Raw genomic sequence first — 19,937 nt, 5'->3', positions numbered from 1 at the left:
TTTATACTATAAATTATTATAGTCTTGATATTCTTGAAAAAGTCCCTTTGTTTAAGTCACAGTGATCATTAGTGACACTAGTTGCACAGTTTGTATAGTATCAACAGGTGGGGGCTGGCGGGAGCACTCACAAGAACAGAGACTTAGGTTGGTGCAATCACAAAGACTGGTACAGGAGCCTGATCTAAATTTTGACAAGTATATAAGTGGGCTTATAAGGGCATTTAAAACATTCATAAGCCTGGCAGTTTCATTGGACACATTAATAATATTGGCCCATATGCATTCACTTTGACAAACAGTAGATGATAAATAAACTGAACACATAATCAAGAGAGCAACGCCAGATGACAGGCACAAGGCGAGAAATGATGATATGTAAGTAATGTCCATTATGACAGCTCTTCCCATGTCACAGGGCAATCGACTTTGTACAGAAAATAAATAAGCCAATATTTTAACATAGCATGGAATCAGAACAACTGTTGGAATGAGGATATTTGGGATAAGAAACAGTATGAAAGACCGTATTGTTGAAATATTTAGTACATCACCAACATTCATTGATCCACAGACATACTTAGATCTTCCATACATAGTGAATGTGGTGTAAACATAGCTAAGTGAGGCAATGAGAGAACTTAGTGCCCATGATGTTATGACTACCATTTTACCAAATTTTATATTCTTATACTGTATTGATATAACAGGAAAGTAAATGGTAACCATCCGGTCAACACAGATAACAGAGATAAACATTATACTTCCAAAGTGCCCAAGGGCATTGATTAGGTTCATAATAGAGCAGGTATACTTTCCAAAATGCCAGTCGTATTGTTGATTCAAATACATGGCCCATATTGGACAGGACAAGAGAAATATGATGTGGGCAACAGCAACATTCACCAGGTACAGGTGGGAGGTGGACCAGTTCCGATTGCTTTTTGCTGTTGTGGCAATTTTTATAATGTTTATAGCAATGGCCATGAAAGTCAAAATGTAATAGAGATCTGAGAATATCTGTGCAACAACAACATTAATAAGTTCGCAGTCTCCATATGTGATTTGTGGAATTCGAAATAGTTTCAAATAGTTGGTACAGTTGTCATTTGATGAGTTGTCTTCTTTTTGAGATGAGACCATGTTCATTGCTGCATATAGTTAGGACTTCTTTTTTGGGTTATTTGTTGTTTTCTAAGAGGTATAGAGAAAAATAGTCACTGTATAATATTACATTTAAAAATGTATGATGATAATAGAAATCTGTTAACAAATGTATGATCCCCTGGAGTTCAATGTGATCCAACAGTGCACATGTAGAATAAGACTAAAAGTAGTGTTAACATTGACTGCGGGTATGTGTGTGTCCACTTTAATGATTGATATAAATATTAACTCAAAGTATACAGTACCTAGAGTAACCATTCATTAACATTCATAAATTAATAGTGCAGTAAGTGTGTCAGAGGAGTAACAATATTTTATTCTTAAGATTTGTGTTTTGGATTTTTAGCTATTTTCCCTAATGTTAACTCCACACTCCAAAACATACTGGTAGGTCCCATTGGGGACAGGGACCGATTTGGCAAGCTATGTGCTGCGCTGCGTAATCCGTGTGCACTACATAAATAAAGAATTATTATTTTCAGTTCTCTCAATGCCAGGGGTTTAGAGACCAAGCTGCTGTGACAATTCCCATACTCTGATAAGCAACATTTGTTTTATGAACAAAGGCTCCACCCTCCACTTTCAGAAGACACTGTGGGGAAGATTTACTTAACCGGTCCGTTCGCGATCCAGCGGCGCGTTCTCTGCGATGGATTCGGGTCCGGCCGGGATTCACTAAGGTAGTTCCTCCGACGTCCACCAGGTGGCAATGCTGCGCTCAAGTCCGCTGGAATGCCCTGAAATTCACAGGCCTATTCCTAGTGAAGGTAAGTGCAATTTTCGCAACACTTTTTTTTTTTTTAAATGCGGCGGTTTTTCCGAATCCGTCGGGTTTTCGTTCGCCCACCCCCGCCGATTTCCGTCACGTGCATGCCGGCGCCGAGGCACCACAATCCGATCCAAATCAGCGCAGTTCGGAAATATTCGGGTAACACGCCGGGAAACCGTGAATCGGGCCCTTAGTAAGTGACCCCCTGTATCTTTTTAGAAAGAAAATACAGGTTAATTTTTCCTTGCTGGGGCCATATCCCAAAGGTATAAGACACGGTTCAGGTTATGCAACTTGTGATTCGGCTTTTTCTTCTCTTGAGATACCAGTGTTCCTGATTTAATCCGAAATTTTAATCTCTAGGAAATAAATAAGTAAACATGTCTTGTAAAAAAAAAGGTAAAGGACATCTACCACCAGGATTAAGGATTGTAAACCAAGCACACTGACATACTGGTGTGTGCCTCCTCTTTCATCACATTTTCTTCTTTTAGCTTCTTAAGCCCTTCTTTTTATGAAAAAAAAAAGGTTTTAAAAAATATACAAATAAGCCTGAGGGGCTTTTTTCATAAAAACAAGGGCGTAAAAGGGTTTTCCCACCGTTCTACTCAGCGATGGGTCCAACGGTGGTATTTGGGACTCCATCGGACCTCTCGTTTTCATGATATTTGGGGGTCTCATCACTGGGAAAACCCCTTAAAGAAGCTTAAAGAAGAGCAGATCCTGATATGGGGGGCACACACCATTATGTTAGTGTGCTTGGTTTACAATCCATCATCCTAGTGGTAGATCACGCACAACCATCTCTAGGGTTTACAGAGAATGGTCCGAAAAAGAAAAAACATCCAGTGAGCGGCAGTCTTTGGGCGGAAATGCCTTGTTGATGCCAGAGGTCAGAGGAGAATGGGCAGACTGGTTTGAGCTGATAGAAAGGCAACAGTGACTTAAATCGCCACCCATTACAACCAAGGTAGGCAGAAGAGCATCTCTGAACGCACAGTACGTCGAACTTTGAGGCAGATGGGCTACAGCAGCAGAAGACCACACCGGGTGCCACTCCTTTCAGCTAAGAACAGGAAACTGAGGCTACAATTTGCACAAGCTCATCGAAATTGGACAGTAGAAGATTGGAAAAACGTTGCCTGGTCTGATGAGTCTCGATTTCTGCTGCGACATTCGGATGGTAGGGTCAGAATTTGGCGTCAACAACATGAAAGCATGGATCCATCCTGCCTTGTATCAACGGTTCAGGCTGGTGGTGGTGGTGTCATGGTGTGGGGAATATTTTCTTGGCACTCTTTGGGCCCCTTGGTACCCCGCAGTGGAAAATAGCGCCCAAAGTCGAAAATGGCACTTTTTTGCCATTTAGAAAAATTTTATAAATTCAATAAAAAGTGATCTAAAGATCACACAGTCCTAAAAATTATGGCAATGAAAACGCCTTCAAAAGTCGCAAAAAATGACACCACCCACAGCTCCGCACAACGAAGTATAAAAAAGTTATTAGCGCCAGAAGATGACAAAATTTAAAAAAAAAATTTGTACAGGAGGTTTTCATTTTTGTAAATGTAAGAAAACATTATAAAACATATACAAATTGGGTATTCCGTAATAACAACAACCCAAAGAATAAAGTAGACATGTAATTTGGGGCACACAGTGAAAGCTGTAAAATCAAAGCCCACAAGAAAACGTCACAAATGCGTTTTTTCACCATTTTCACTGCATTTGGAATTTTTTTCCCGCTTCCCACTACGCGGCATGGAATATTAAATACCATCACTTTGAAGTGCAATTTGTTACACAAAAAATAAGCCATCACACAGCTTTTTATGTGGAAAAATAAAAAAGTTATAGATTTTTGAAGGTGGGGAGTGAAAAATGGAAGTGAAAAAACTAAAAAGGGCCAAGTCGTTAATGGGTTAATAGCAAAATATCTGTTTTTTAAACAGATAGCTTAAATGGATACATTGCTTTCTGTTAATATCTGTTTTTCATTATTTTATAGACATCGATATTCCAACTATCCACTCAAATAACAGAAGATCTAATGGACGATTTAAAAACAGATACTAAAAGACATCATTGCAAGTATATTTAAATCAATGGGAATAGATTATAGATGAGCGAGCACTAAAATGCTCGAGTGCTCGTTACTCGAGTCGAACTTTTTCCAATAACTCGAGTGCATTGAAGTCAATGGGAGACTCGAGCATTTTTCAAGGGGACCAAGGCTCTGCACAGGGAAGCTTGGCCAAACACCTGGAAACCTCAGAAAATGATGGAAACACCACGGAAATGGACAGGAAACAGCGGGGGAAGCATGCATGAATGCCTCGGAGGCTGCCTAATCACACCATTATGCCAAAACTATGGGCAACAGCATGGCCATGACAGAGTGACCGAATGAGGCGAGATAGCATCTAAAACACCCAATAATTGACCTTGACACTATAGGGCAGGGGTCTCAAACTCGCGGCCCGCGGGCCAACTGCGGCCCGCGGGACAATATTTTGCGGCCCCCACCTGGTCGCGCTGCATGGAGAGGGCTCACGGGCTGAGCCCTCTCCATAGCCGGTAAGTCTTTTCTGCATATTGCAGCAAAGGCTTACCGGTAACACCCGCGATCGGTGCTAGCACCGATCGCGGGTGCTTTCACAGCGATGGCTGCCGACAAAGCTGCCGGCAGCCTCAAAAAGATAGCGGCGCATGGGCGCCGCCATCTTACCTGGGATCACCGCTCCCCGTGACGTCATCGGGGGGCGGAGATCCGTCTCCATGGTAGCCTCAGGTCTTCCGAAGACCCGAGGCTATTTCGTTTTAACCCCTTCATTACAATGTGCTGATAGCACATTGTAATGAATGAGGAGGAAAATCTCCATATACTGCCATACTGTAGTATGGCAGTATATGATAGGATCGATCAGACAACCTAGGGTTAAAGTACCCTAGGGAGTCTGAAAAATAGTATAAATAAAAATAAAAAAAAGTTAAAAAAAAAAAATAATAATAAAAAAACCTAAAATTTCAAATCACCCCCCTTTCCCTAGAACTGACATAAATATAAATAAACAGTAAAAATCATAAACATATCAGGTATCGACGCGTCCGAAAATGCCCGATCTATCAAAATATGATGACGGTTTTTCAGTGCGTTTAACCCCGTTACGGAAAATAGCGCCCAAATTCGAAAATGGCACTTTCTTGCCATTTTGAAAAATATAAAAAAATCTATAAAAAGTGATCAAAAGGTTGTACAGTCCTAAAAATGATATCATTGAACATATTATCAAATTTCACAAAAAATGACAGCACCCACAGCTCCGTACACCAAAGTATGAAAAAGTTATTAGCGCCAGAATTTGGCAAAATAAAAAAAAATATTTTTGTACAGTAGGTTTTAATTTTTGTAAATGTATGAAAACATTATAAAACCTATACAAATTTGGTATCCCCTTAATCGTACCGACCCAAAAAATAAAGTAGACATGTCATTTGGGGCGCTCAGTGAAAGATGTAATATCCAAGCCCACAAGAAAATGGCGCAAATGCATTTTCATTGCATTTGGAATTTTTTTCCCGCTTCCGAGTACATGGCATGGAATATTTAATACCATCACTATGAAGTGCAATTTGTTACGCAGAAAACAATCCATCACACAGCTCTTTACGTGTAAAAATAAAAAAGTTATAGTTTTTTGAAGGTGGGGAGTGAAAAATGGACATGAAAAAACAGGAAAGGGCCCGTAACCGGTTAATCCCCTTCCCTCCGGTACTTGAAGAAGATGAAGTCGCCGCTCTGAACGCACTTGGTGCAGGTCAGAGCGGCGACTTCATCTTCTTCGATGGGAGGGACACGGGGAGGCAAGTACCGGGTGGGGGGGGGAATGGAGTGTCCCTGACTGGGCTCAGTGCGGTAGGAGCTTGGGACCCCTCGGTACACAGGACGCGTTCATAGAGAAAACACGTCTCCCAGCTTGGGGCTTTCCTTGCACTGGGAGACGCCGTGACATTTGAATCTGAATAATGATATTTTGTAAGCGCATTTTGTGTGGAAAACTTGATGCGGCCCAGCCTTACCCAGAATCTACCTCCAACGGCCCCCAGGTAAATTGAGTTTGAGACCCCTGCTATAGGGGATAGCATGCGGAGGCAGCGGCAGCAGTGGGAGGCTAGAGAATGGCATGGCGACATAACCCAAATGGACTCAGGCTTCAAACCAATTAAAAAAATTATTTTTGGCGAGGATAACTTGTAGCACTGTATGTATCAGTATTTGGCCTGGTTATGGCGGCAGAGAGGAACCAAAGGAGGTGAGCAAGAAGCGCTGAAATGATTTCCTATGTGAACAAAAGGTTGACGGTATATTTAGTTGATAACACAGCATGGTGACGACATAGTAACCAAGTTCCATAACGTATCTGGTGAAACACCCGAAAAATTAGCCTGACACAGTTCATTTGCTAAGGGGATGACATGTGGAGGCAGCTATGGAGACGACTTTTGGAGGCAGCTTTGGAGACGGTGTGTGGAGGCAGCTATGGAGACAGCATGTGGAGGCAGCTATGGAGACGACATGTGGAGGCATGTGGGGGGAGACGCGCACTCAGTCATACAACTTTGCATCCATTATCAAAATGAGTGACCCATATAAAACACCAGAAAATCACAGCCAGTAAACCACCCGAAAATGTAGCCTGACACAGCTCGTTGCTAAGGGGATGATGTGCTGTATTTCATCTTGCACTCCAGCGTCTGGGGTATAGACAGTTGAACACTGCGCATGAAAACATTGGTGGACGCTGTGGAGGATCGTGGAGGCGAAATGGACAGGAAACAGCAGGGGCAGCATGCCTCTGAGGCTGCCCAATCTTGGGATGGAGCTGGCGGACCACTGCCAGGCGAGCTTTCGCCTGGCCAAGCCCCTGCCTCTCGGCTCCTCCCCGCCCAAAATGGGCCTGGGGGCCAGAAGCGTTTACTTTGAAAAAATTATAATTTTCAAAGCAGGCGGGGTCGTTTGAATATTTCATCTAGGAATAATGGAATAGCATAGCGGTTCTATTTTAAAAAAATTTTCGAAAATTGTTCCATGATTAAGAGCGACAGTATGGGGCATCCATATTGTGCTGCTATGATTGAAACTTCAGGTCTCCAGCATGGCGGCGACAGATGGGCCGAGTTCCATTATTTATCTAGTGAAACACCCGAAAATTCTGCCTGACACATCTCGTTGCTAAGGGGACGATGTATGGAGGCAGTAAGGTAGTAGTAGATTAAAGGTGCTGCAGTTAAAACTATATTAGTTGGATCTTGGGATGGAGCTGGCAGTCCGCTGCCAGGCGAGCTTTCGCCTGTCCAAGCCTCTGTCTCTCGGCTCCTCCCCACCCAAAATGGGCCTGGGGGCCAGAAGCGTTTACTTTGAAAAAATTATAATTTTCAAAGCAGGCGGGGCTACAAACTACAATTCTAAGAACCTTTTGTATAAGATCAAGTGTAGTACTGTTCTTATAAGTAATTGGCCTGGTTATGGCGGGTGAGGGGAACGTAAACAGATGCGCAAGTAGTGCTGAAATAATATCGGTCAATGACAAAAGTTTGGCGGTATATTTTGTGGATAACACAGCAGGGTGGCAACAAAGTTAACAAGTTTGATGTGGAAGCCGTTAAAACAACCAAAAATTCTGCCTGACACAGCTCGTTTGCTAAGGGAACGATGTATGGAGGCAGCTATGTGGACGACTTTTGGAGGGAGCTATGGAGATGAGGTGTGGAGGTAGCAATGGAGACAACGTGTGGAGGCAGCTGTAAAGATGACGTGTGGATGCTGCTATGGAGACTATTAAATTTGGATAGTGCCTGTATGTGGTAGTCCAAAAATGTTTTCAAAACAGAGGAGCGGGTAGGTGGCCCTCCAGAAAAATGAAATACATAGAGTACCTGTATGTGGCACACCCAAAAATTGTTTAAAACAGAGGACCGGGTAGGTGGCCCTCCAGAAAAATTAAATACATAGAGTACTATTTTTTTGTAAAGGTTGATGTGTAGGTGGGCACTAGACGCGTTTCAGCCATAACAGCCATAAAGTATAGGATCGAGACCCATCTGATAGCCACTCACGGAGAAAGCACTTACAAACTACTTAAAAAGACAGCTCTCACAGCAAGAGAGCTGCAGCGGAACATTTCTTGCCACAAACTCCATTGCTTGGGATGGACGCATCCTGCTGTTTGTAACAAATACTCACTGCGACTTAGTGCAACAAGAGCTGCGAGGAAAGGAGACAAGACAGCCAAAAACCGTGTCATCTGGTCATAAGGCCCGCGCCTCAGTCGGCGTCACGGAACGCCATTGCGTAACACACGTGGAGGTGGAGACAACAGAGCGAACATTACCTACACAGCGTTTTACTGTCCTCCGACACGAAAAAACCTTGATATAATACAAGAGCAAGCTAGAATCTACTAACCGTGAGTGCCTGACCATAATAACGATATTTGCTATTTGTCTCGGGTCGATCCCATTTAAAGTAACATATACTGCAGGTATAGGGCCCTATATCCTGCCAGTTATAGAGGATACCTCCTGGATACTCATCTTTTTTCATATGATATATGAACTTTTTAATAAAAAAACTTTCTTTTTTTCATTTTTTATCCTATTTTTTATCCTATTTTTATATCTCATAAAATAAAAAACCACACATATCCCTATGACGTATCTTTAGACAGCTGGAACTTTTTATTTTAAGATAGATGTTTTTTGCAGACCATTTTTTGCAGACGTCTGTAGGTCTAGTTTTTTATTTATATATATATATATATATATATATATATATATATATGCATCTGTGTGTCATTGGATTGTATAAATTAAAACTACCATATTAAGAAACCTGGAACCTATCCTTATTAGTGCCCACCTACACATCCACCTTTACAAAAAAATTCTTCTTTTCCCTTTTTGGTGTTTAACCCCTTCCCGACATTTGACGTACTATTACTGCATGGCGGGAGGTGCGTTCCCGCAAAATGCAGTAATAGTACGTCATGCTTCTCTTGTGACGAGTACAAAGCTTCCGACTTCATGCTGACCAGAGAGTTTTTCAACAGGCCAAGCAGCGGGATGGTGAGGCTGATGATGGCGGCATTGCCACTGACCATCTGTGTTGACTCCTCAAAGTTACTCAGCACCAGACAGATATCAGACATCCATTTCCACTCCTCATTGTAGACTTGAGGAAGCTGACTGACCTGACTAGCAGTTCTGGTGGAAGTTAACATCTGGCAGTCTACAATCGCTCTGCACTGTTGGTAAACTCTAGATAACACGGTTAATGTTGAATTCCACCTTGTGGGCACGTCGCACAACAGTCGGTGAGTGGGCAGTTGGAGGCGGCGCCACCCTGAGAGTGGCCGCATCTGTGCTGGACTTTCTGAAATGCTCACAAATGCGGCGCTCCTTTATGAGCAAATCAGACAGATTGGGGTATGTCTTGAGGAACCGCTGAACTATGAGATTTAACAAATGGGCCAGGCATGGCACATGTGTCAGTCTGCCGAGTTGCAGAGCCGTCACCAGGTTACGGCTGTTGTCACACACAACCATGTCTGGCTTCAGGTTCAGTGGTGCCAGCCACAGATCGGTCTGCGCCGTGATGCCCTGTAATAGCTCTTGCCTTTTATCGCCTAGGCTCAGCAGTTCGAGCACCGCCTGCTGTCGCTTAGCGACGGCACTGCTGCTATGCCTAGAGCTACCGACTGATGGTGCCATGCTCAGAGATGGTAATTCGAAGGAGGAGGAGGGATGGGAGGAGGAGGAGGCATAGTAGGCCTGAGAGACCTGGACCGAGGTAGGCCCCGCAATCCTCGGCGTCGGCAGTATATGAGCTGCTCCAGGGTCAGACTCAGTCCCAGCCTCCACCAAGTTCACCCAATGTGCCGTCAGCGATACATATAGTGGCCTTGCCTGGCAGCACTCGTCCACGTGTCCGTGGTTAGGTGGACCTTGTCAGAAACGGCATTGGTCAGGGCAAGGATGATGTTGTCTGACACGTGCTGGTGCAGGGCTGGGACGGCACATCGGTAAAAGTAGTGGCAGCAGGGGTCCGAATACGGAGGGGCGGCCGCCACCATGAGGTTGCGAAAGGTCTTGGTGTCTACCAGCCTATAGGGCAGCATCTCCAGGCTGAGTAATTTGGAGATGTGGACGTTGAGGGCTTGAGCGTGCGGGTGGGTGCAACTATATTTCCTCTTGCGCTCCAGCGTCACCCCTCCCCTCTCCTGCATGTGGCTGTATATGTTCCTGTGCACAGGGCCGGCGCTAAGGGTAGGCAAAGTGGGCATTTGCCCCCTGAAGGAGGAGAAACTCTTCTTTCAAATGAATCTAAAATTGTGTTTCTAGGTTCCATGGATCCAGAGATATTCAGGTTTAAAGTGAGAATATCAGGTGCAATTTTTATATATAAAAATCACTCCCGACGGGATTTTAACAGTTAATATCTCAGTTTTCCTGACACTTAGAAACACACATTTAGAGTCATATAAAAGAGGAGACTCATATGAAAAAAGAAGTGAGGTTCTATGTGTCACTGAGCCAGAGATATAGCCCTTTGAAGTCTGCCCTCTTCCAGATTCTTAGCAGTCAGCTACAGGGAGAATTTGCTGCACACAGGAGCTGCTGCTCCTCACAGATAATGGAAATATTTCCTTTATATGTTACTACATTTTGATAAGGGATAATATCAACTAATATGCATGTTTTTAACCCTCTCCTATCCAGAACTATCTAAGAACACACTTTCTCTTTTATTGCCTTTTATTTAATGTTTCCTTTGCTGCATATTTTGGTGAATATACACATGTGGGGTATGTATGATCTCCTCACATCTTGCTGTTTTAGGAAAGTATGTTTTCTTTATATAAGTATTGTCAGGCTTGCAGGTGTGGATCCTCTGGACCACTGCAGACGATGACACAAGCCACTACCTGGGACCGGAGTCTAAGTGGTACCCGGTTTTCACCAGAGCCCGCCGCAAGGCGGGTTAGACAAGCTGTGGCGTGGTACCACCAGGTCGTTCCTCAGGCGTGACTTGTCTGCAGTGGTGGCCAAGGTAGAAGTACAGAGTCGGCAGACAATCTCGTGGTCGAAGTCCAGGCACAAGGTCAGGGCAGGCGGCAGAGGTGCAACATCAGAGTCCGGTCCAGAGTCAGCAACAGGAGGTCCAAGCAGAAGGGTTCGGGAGCACAGCACACACGACAGCAGCACGGAGGAACACTGGTACACGGGAACACGGTGGAGGACAGGTAATACAGGAACACGGAGGAGGTCAGGTAACACTGGAACACGGAGGAGGTCAGGTACACAGGAGACACAGGAACGCAGAAGACACAGGAATCGCAGGCAAATCACAGAATAGCTTTCTCTCAGGCTGTGAGGCACAAAGATCCGGCAAGGGCTTGCAGGAAGAGGCAGGCTTATATAGAATTAGTTAAATGGCCAGTGCCAATTAATGGCGCACTGGCCCTATAAATACTAGCGAGCCGGCGCACGCGCGCCCTAGGAGACGGGGACGCACGCGCCGAGCCGTGGGAGCAGCAGAGGACGCCTCGGGAGCCGAGGAAGGTAAGGGAAGCCGGCCACCGAACCCGGGGAGGCACGGATGAACCCGTGATCCGAGACTGGGATCGCGGGAGCACCCGTGACAAGTATTCTGTATTTGTACATATTTTAGAGGAAATTTAGAATTTTCATGCAATTTTTGCATTTTATTCCTGTTTGCTTGAAAGCTGCATGAAGGTGGTAGTGTGTATGAATTTAAAAGTTCAAAAGATTTTGACAGAATTTTGACACATTTGTGGATAGCAACCAAATATGTTACGGTTTTTGTTTTAGTATTTTTGGGAATGTAAATTCTTGATGTTGTGTATTGTGGTATATATACATCTGCTCACTTTGAAGTGGAGGTTTACGCACAAATAGGGATTTAAAAATGTCACACTTGTGGGGACAAGTATTGGGAAAGTCTCTTTGGGAAGAGTCTGTGGACCTTCTGGACCACATCGGGGGTTGGTATGAGACCCGCGGTGGCAGCCAATGCAACAAATGCAGGACCACAGGAGACAGACCACAGGATACGGAGCACTGTACACGGACCACAGGATATGGACCACAGAGCACGGACCACAGGATACGGACCACCGGACACGGACCACAGGATAAGGACCACCTGACACGGACCACAGGATAAGGACCACCTGACACGGACCACAGGCTACGGACCACCTGACACGGACCACAGGCTACGGACCACCGGACACGGACCACACGATACAGATTACTGGACACGGACCACAGGAGGCATCTGGAGACAAACAGGAAACGGGACCTCAGGAAACACACAGGAACGGGACCTTGGGATACACACAGGAGGCTTTCACTTCAGTTGGGAAGACTTGACGATCCGGCGGGGAGTAAAGGGAGCGCTGGGTTATATAGGAAACCCGGAAGTGACCAGCGCCAATGGGAAGGACGCTGGCCCTTTAATTCAGGAAATTGAGCGCCCTGGAGGTAGGAGACGTGCAGCCTGCGCGCTGGGACCCGGAACACAGACGAGAGCCAGGATAGGTAAGCGCGGGCCGGGGGACGGGGACAGGCAGCCAACGAAGCACGGGTGTACCCGCGATCCATGTCATGGTACCCATGACAAAAAATAATAACACAATGTGAGTTTTATGTAAAAACGTACATTATTAAGGCATTTTCAGTGCACTTTTTGTTTAATAATTTGTGTTTGTCACAAAGTTACAAAAAGGTGGTCAAATGTTAATTGCATCAAATTATATACATGTTTTACGGGTGTCTTTACTTTTTAATCTGTTTTATTGATATATTTTGCAGGTTGTGACTGTCTTAAAATTTCTAGCTGAAAAGCAGTTTTAGTGATATTATGTTGATTTATTTATGTGATCATATCAATATGAGGCATTTGTGAACTCTACACATGTCCATTTATTACATTTAGGAGATGTGAAGGTAAATATATTCTATTTGGAGCACATTTTTGGTCATCAAAGTCAAATTTTAAGTATTTTTTATAAAATGTTTCAGTTTGAATCAAAATTGCATGTCTATAATTGTCTAAATTGTCTAAAATTGCCTATGTCTATAAACTCTTTAGTGCAATTTTGAAGATGGGGCAAGTGTCTGCTTTCAGAAAATATGTGGTTTGCTGCAGTTTACTTTATTTCTTTTTGCTGTAATTTCATTTTATTTGTAAACGTCAAAATTGTAAAAAATGCTCTGGCCAATAACACGACAAAATATACAGAAATGCCTGGCAGTGAAAGGGTTAATACCCCTTGATTGAATTCCCGGTTAAAGATGCTTACCATCTATCTGTCTAATTATCGATCTCATATAATCTGACCATTTATATATCTCAACCTTCTATTTCTCTTCTACTGTATTTATCTCTCATATCCATTTACTGTATATATCATCTGCTTTATAGTTCTGCATCTAGAAATCATCTTTCATATTTATCTTCTATCATAATAATTATAATTAATAATTCCATTATTTATATAGCGCACACAGATTACACAGCGCTGCACAGAGCTAACATATCAGTCCCTGTCCCCATGGGGCTCACAATCTAAGCAACCTACGCGTAAGTTTTTGGAGTGTGGGAGGAAACCGGAGGACCCGGAGGAAACCCACACAAACACAGAGAGAACATACAAACTCTTTGCAGATGATGACCAGATGTTTGCAGGGCTGTAGTGCTAACCACTGAGCCACCGTGCTGCCCATCAATCTCCCTATCATCTATCTCCTATAAAATTCTCCCATATTACAGATTGTTTTACCATACTAAAGGCAGCCTCTTACTGACTGTGACTGACTATAAATTAGTTTTATTTTGGGGCCCCAGTTTTAGTTTTGCCCAGGGCCCCACTTTGTCTAGAACCAGCCCTGCCCGTGCAATTGGCTGAATCGTGTATTTCTCTGTGTCTGTGGCACGTAGAAAAAACACAAAGCAGCATGGAAAAGAGAGGAATAAAGCTTTTTCGGAGACAGAGCTGACAATTTGCAGAAAACATGCACTTTCTGCATCTGTAGCTGAACCAGGTGAAGGGTTACAGATTGACATATTCTTAGATGTCTCCCATTGAACCTAGCATGCACCACGACTGCTGGAGCCTCACCGGCACCTACCAGTAAATGGTCAACCCAATCTCATACATGCCAAATGCAAGCACCCAGCAATCAACACACTGGGGCAGATTTACTTACCCAGCCCATCCGCGATCCAGCGGCGCGTTCTCTGAACAGGATTCGGGTCCGGACGGGATTTATGAAGGTAGTTCCTCCGCCGTCCACCAGGTGGCGCTGCTGCGCTGAAAAGCATCGGAACATGCCGGAATACACCGAGCTGGACCAGGTGAAGGTAAGCTAAAAACAATAACTTTATATGCATGGAATTAAATGTTATGTATTTGATATGTTATGGAATGCTTGATGAAGACATAGGCCCACATTTATTAAAGCCTTTGTGCCAGTTTTTTGTCTAACTGTGCCCTAGAAAGAACATGCAAACTGCAACAGGAGTTTTGTGTTGCCACTGCAATGTGCCCAACAAGACATAAAAAATGTGTACCTAAAGGGGTGTGTTAGTGCAGAGTAGGAGCGTGAGCCCCGATTGAGTCTGCGCCACAATTTTACAGTGTGAAGAAAGTGCACCAAAAAATGGTGCATTCTGCCTGAGCAGTGCAGGGGGCGCCAGATTCAAGAAGACTGTGCAACACATTGGGGTACATTTACTAAGGGCCGTGCCCCAGTTTTCTGGCTGACTTTGCACGTTCTTTTATGAACAAACTGCTTGCACAGGTATTTAAGAAGTGTCCATGACACATATGTGTCACATGCAACCTTTATGTGTCGCGGCACAAATTTCGTTATTGGAATGGGCGTTCTGGAGCACAGTCGGACCCTGCGCCACATTTATCATGCAAAGTCTAACACAAGTATGTGCACACCAAAAAAGTGGTGCACTCTGTCGGGCAGTGCAGAGGGTGCCAGATCCATGAGGAACGGACTCCACAATCATGAATATGGCGCCCTGCACTGTTTTTAGTAAATGTGCCCCATTTCATGAATCTGTCGCACACTCTACAGGCCAAATGCACAATGTGCAGTTTGCACTATTTCTGATAAATGTGGGCCATAATGTCAAAACATTGCTGAGACAAATCTTCATTTTATCATCACATGGAGTGCTGCCACCATCTTCTTACTTTATTGTTATGGCTTGGATCCGGTGAACCAGGATTAATAAGTACCCATACTAATCTGGACTATATTGTCCAATTTTTAGTGCTTTGTACCAATTGACTTTTCCATTACAATACCTATTTGCTCTAGCGGTCTTGGCTCAAGGAGTAGCTATTTTTTATATTACCTATGGCACACAGGCTTTAAAGCTGGCTCAGTTTGATCCATATGGACAATTATCATACATCCCACCAGAGGCATTGCTAGGTCAAAAGATCTGGGGTTCATGCCCCAGATCTTTTGGCCTGTGGCCCCGATGTCACCAGCTCAGCAAGACACTTGTCTCATTGTCCGGGCATCTCACCCCACTCAGATAGAGGTGAGTTCTGTAGTGGAGCACAGAGCCGTCAGGTCCATGTACCACTACATACTGCAGTAGACACTGACATCATTGCCTGCTCCAGGAAAATTAATACAGCTTCCGGGAGCAGGTTGGCATTATATACTGGGGACTGTGGGTAACGTCAGATACTGGGTCTGTTTTGGCATTATATACTGGAGGATGTGGGGGCATCAGATACTGCCGACTGTGGGGGACATTGTATACTGGAGGCTATGGGGGCAACAGATACTTGGGGCTGTGGGGGACATGAAATATTGGGGGTTGTGGGGACATCATATACTGGGGGCTGTGGAAGACATATACTGGGGGCTGTGAGGGGTCATTATTTCGACTACCAGTGCGGCAGGAGCCTGGCTAATTATCAGCAACAGAAACTGTGTAGTAAGAGTTTGTTTCCCTCATGTGGAGAACATGTGTGTTATAGTACATGCAGTTTTATCATGTTGGATTCTCATAGTCAGGGGTGTAACTAGAAGATACAGGGCCCCATAGCAGGTTTCTCAATAGGGCCCCCTTTCCCACTTAAAACATATATATTTGTATACTCACACATGCAAGTTACAATCACACATTTATACACTCATGCACACACATATAGATCATAAACACACAAATACAGTGCCATAAATAAATATACACCATATATACACATACAGTATATACACATAACATACAGTGTATGTATATACACATCATATATAGTTCTCTATATATACATATTCTGTATGCAGAATAATATGCATACAATGGTGCACATCCTCTTTACTGTGTCATTTAGGATGCTGGAGCTTCCTGACACTGCGTGCCCGATAGCATTAGCTATTGCTGCTGCTACTGTAGTTATGTACCTGCTCATAGTGATCCATTTTCAATAAATATTCAGTGTCCTTTTCAGCTTTTCATCTCACATTTCTTTCTTGTATAATTAATTGTATACCGATTGGCTTATAAAGGAGAGGGATTCGTGCAACATATTCATATATAAATTTCAATTTTTAGACAAAAGGATAATTTCATGGGGGGGTACTTAATTAGTTTACTCTTAAAACTTTGTTCTCAGCTTTTTCTAACAACATGTAAATTTAGAAAAAAATTGTAAATTTCAAAATGTAAATACCTGTAATAGTACAGATCTTCAAAAGCCTTCATGGTTTATAAATAATAAGTTCATATACGGTAATAATACAATAGGCAGATATATAAAGAGAAAAATAATTACCTTTAACTGTGAACACTGATTTGGGCAGCTACATCCTTGCTATTGTTCTCAATTTATAAATCTCTCTCTTTATATATGGTTGAGAACAGGTATACAGAATTCCCTAAAGAAACAGGTCATATTTGGAAGGCTACAATTCTTGCTAATAAGCTACTTGTTATATTTACCCTTGGGGATTACTACTGAAAAAAAAAAATTGTGGTCTTAATACTATCTGAGTTGCAAGAATACATTTTTTCCGATTAATAGAGTTCTGATGTCAGCTCATGGATGACTGTATGTCAGTGTTGCTGTACACTATTAACTACACATTCAGAGGAGTTAAAGGGCCTCTACTACAGTTGCCTCAAATAACCACAGATGAAAAAAAGGGTAAGCTGAAATGTGTATTTGACACACATGCCATCCACGTTTTGTAAATATACAGTAGTTGGTTTCAACTACTTGACATCAGAACGGTAGATATACTTGGCAGAAAAAGAGATAACACTTCCCAAAGGGAAATATATAAATGTATCAAACAATGAACTATGAGAACACAATTTTGAACCAGGGAGAAGAAAAAACAAAGGCATGTCATTTAAAAAAAAAAAAATTAGTCTATTTATTAAGTTATATCAAAAAATTCCACCCAAACATTAAAATATTAACAAAGTCTTCATCACACTTAATGTATCCAAAGCATTAACATCACAGTCTTAGCATATCGTTATAATATAATATACATATAATATACCCGTATATACTCGAGTATAAGCCGACCTGAGTATAAGCCGAGACCCCTAATTTTACCATAAAAAACTGGGAAAACCTATTGACTCGAGTATAAGCCGAGGGTGGGAAATGCATTGGTCACAGACCCCCCCCCCCAGTATGTATACAGCCTGCCCCTAGCAGTATAAAGCTTGCCCCCAGTAGTATAGAGCTTGCCCCCAGTAGTATACAGCCAGTCCCCAGTAGTATACAGCACTGCCCCCAGTAGTATACAGGCAATCCCAGTAGTATACAGCACTGCCCCAAGTAGTATACAGCACTGCCCCCAGTAGTATACAACACTGCCCCCAGCATTAAAAGAAAATAATAAACTTATATACTCACCCTCTGGTGGCCCCGACCTGCAGCGCTGCTCCCCCGATGTCCGCGCGGGTCCTCTTCTGGCTTCGGCGCCCGTCTTCTTTCTTCTCTAACTTCGTGCCATTGTTCTCCCCCGGACGGCGCCTAGTATGACGCAGCACGAAGTTAGAGAAGAAAGAAGGCGGACCCGCGCGGACATCGGGGGAGCAGCGCTGCAGGTCGGGGCCACCAGAGGGTGAGTATATAAGTTTATTATTTTTTAAATTTTTTATGACTGTATGACGTATGTATGACTCGTGTATAAGCCGAGGGGACATTTTTCAGCACATTTTTTGTGCTGAAAAACTCGGCTTATACACGAGCATGTACGGTAACTAAAAAAGTACAAAAAGAAAAAATACATGGCATTCCTATATATCATTACCTTGTTGTAAACTAGAGACTTTCCATCCCCACCCCATATCCTTTTCTATTTACCACAGTATATATGTTAAACATTTACATACCATTATCTTTTCTTTCCAACCCAATATTTGCATAGGCCATGTATATTTCCTCCCACCTCCTCCACCGGGAAGAGAAAAAAAAGGAAAAACAAAAAAACAAAAAAGAAAGAAAACTCTTTAATCTCCGCCCTTTCCAAGGCCTCCTTTCTAATACTACTCCATTTGTGGCCATGGGCTCCATGTTTTGAACCACCTCTGAAAACTATTGGTTCCTACCAGTCTTATTCTTTCAAACCTTCTCAAACTTCTTATTAGATTTTTCCATTCATTCAGTGAGAGTGAGTCTTTACCTCCCCATTTCCTGGCAATACACAGTCTAAATGCATAATATTGACAAGTAGGGGTCCAAAGACCTACAGAGCAAGGCATTGTCTCAATCTTTTCTTCAATAACCTTGAAGCATATTCATACATGCTCTCCCAAAATAAAACTATCTTGGGACATTTCCAGATCATGTGAATAAAGTCGACCTCCAATATTCCGCATTTTTTACATCCAATGTTACCTCAAAATCTCATTCTTACCAAGTCTGCCAGAGTGTAGTACAGTCTAAAATAATATTGTGCTGAATTATTCTGTGATTCCCGTTGAAGGAACAATTTTTAATATTCTTACATAACAGTGACCATTTATTTACCAAAATTGTTCCCAACCCCCTTTCCAACTTAGAACACGACCCATGTCTCCAATTAGTTACGTGACTATACAGTAAAAATGTATATACTTTAGCTATCACTTTCCGAGTGTTTGTGCAACTGTATTGTGCAATACATTCATTTGTTTCTATCGAGAAATCAATCCTCTTTTTACTTTTTTGTAATGCATGCAATTATTGAAAGTATCTAAGAAAATCTCCAACTTTTAATCCATACATGTTTTCCATAAAAAACAACAATTTTATTTGACCATCCTCCAAAACCTGTGACACATGCCTGATACCCCGATCAATCCAAAAAGAGGTGTCAGGAATAGACAGAAGCACCGGAAGATGGTAATTCCCCCAAAGTGGAATGTCATACAACATATGCAACAATTGCTTAATCCTACACCATGACTTGTGAAAAGCAATCATAGTATCATAGTATCATGATACTATGATACTATGAAAATAACCAAAAAAAAAACCGTAGTCCCAGACCACCTTCTCCTACCTTCTTATACATATTTGAGACTTTTAGTCTTACTTTTTTTTACCCCAAATAAGGTAGTTAATTATTGCCTCTATCCGTTTGAAAAAGGGGTCAGGGATCCACATCGGACTTGCTGACAAAACAAATAGTAGCTGTGGAAGCAGCACCATTTTTACCAGTCCGATCCTATCCGATCGCGTCAATGACAACTTACACCAACACTTCACTCAGTGCCTTATCGAGTTAATTAACGGGGTCAAATTTAGCTTGATGTAATCCTCAGTTTTTGCTGATACCCAAATTCCTAAATATTTAAATTGGCTTTTACAAATATCTATATTCACCCCTTCCATTTCCAATGTAACCTCTGGTCCCAGAGGCAATAGCTGAGACTTAC

The sequence above is a fragment of the Engystomops pustulosus genome, chromosome 5, assembly GCF_040894005.1.
Source record: "Engystomops pustulosus chromosome 5, aEngPut4.maternal, whole genome shotgun sequence".
NCBI lineage: Eukaryota > Metazoa > Chordata > Amphibia > Anura > Leptodactylidae > Engystomops > Engystomops pustulosus.
Note: the sequence above shows the minus strand (reverse complement) of the source record.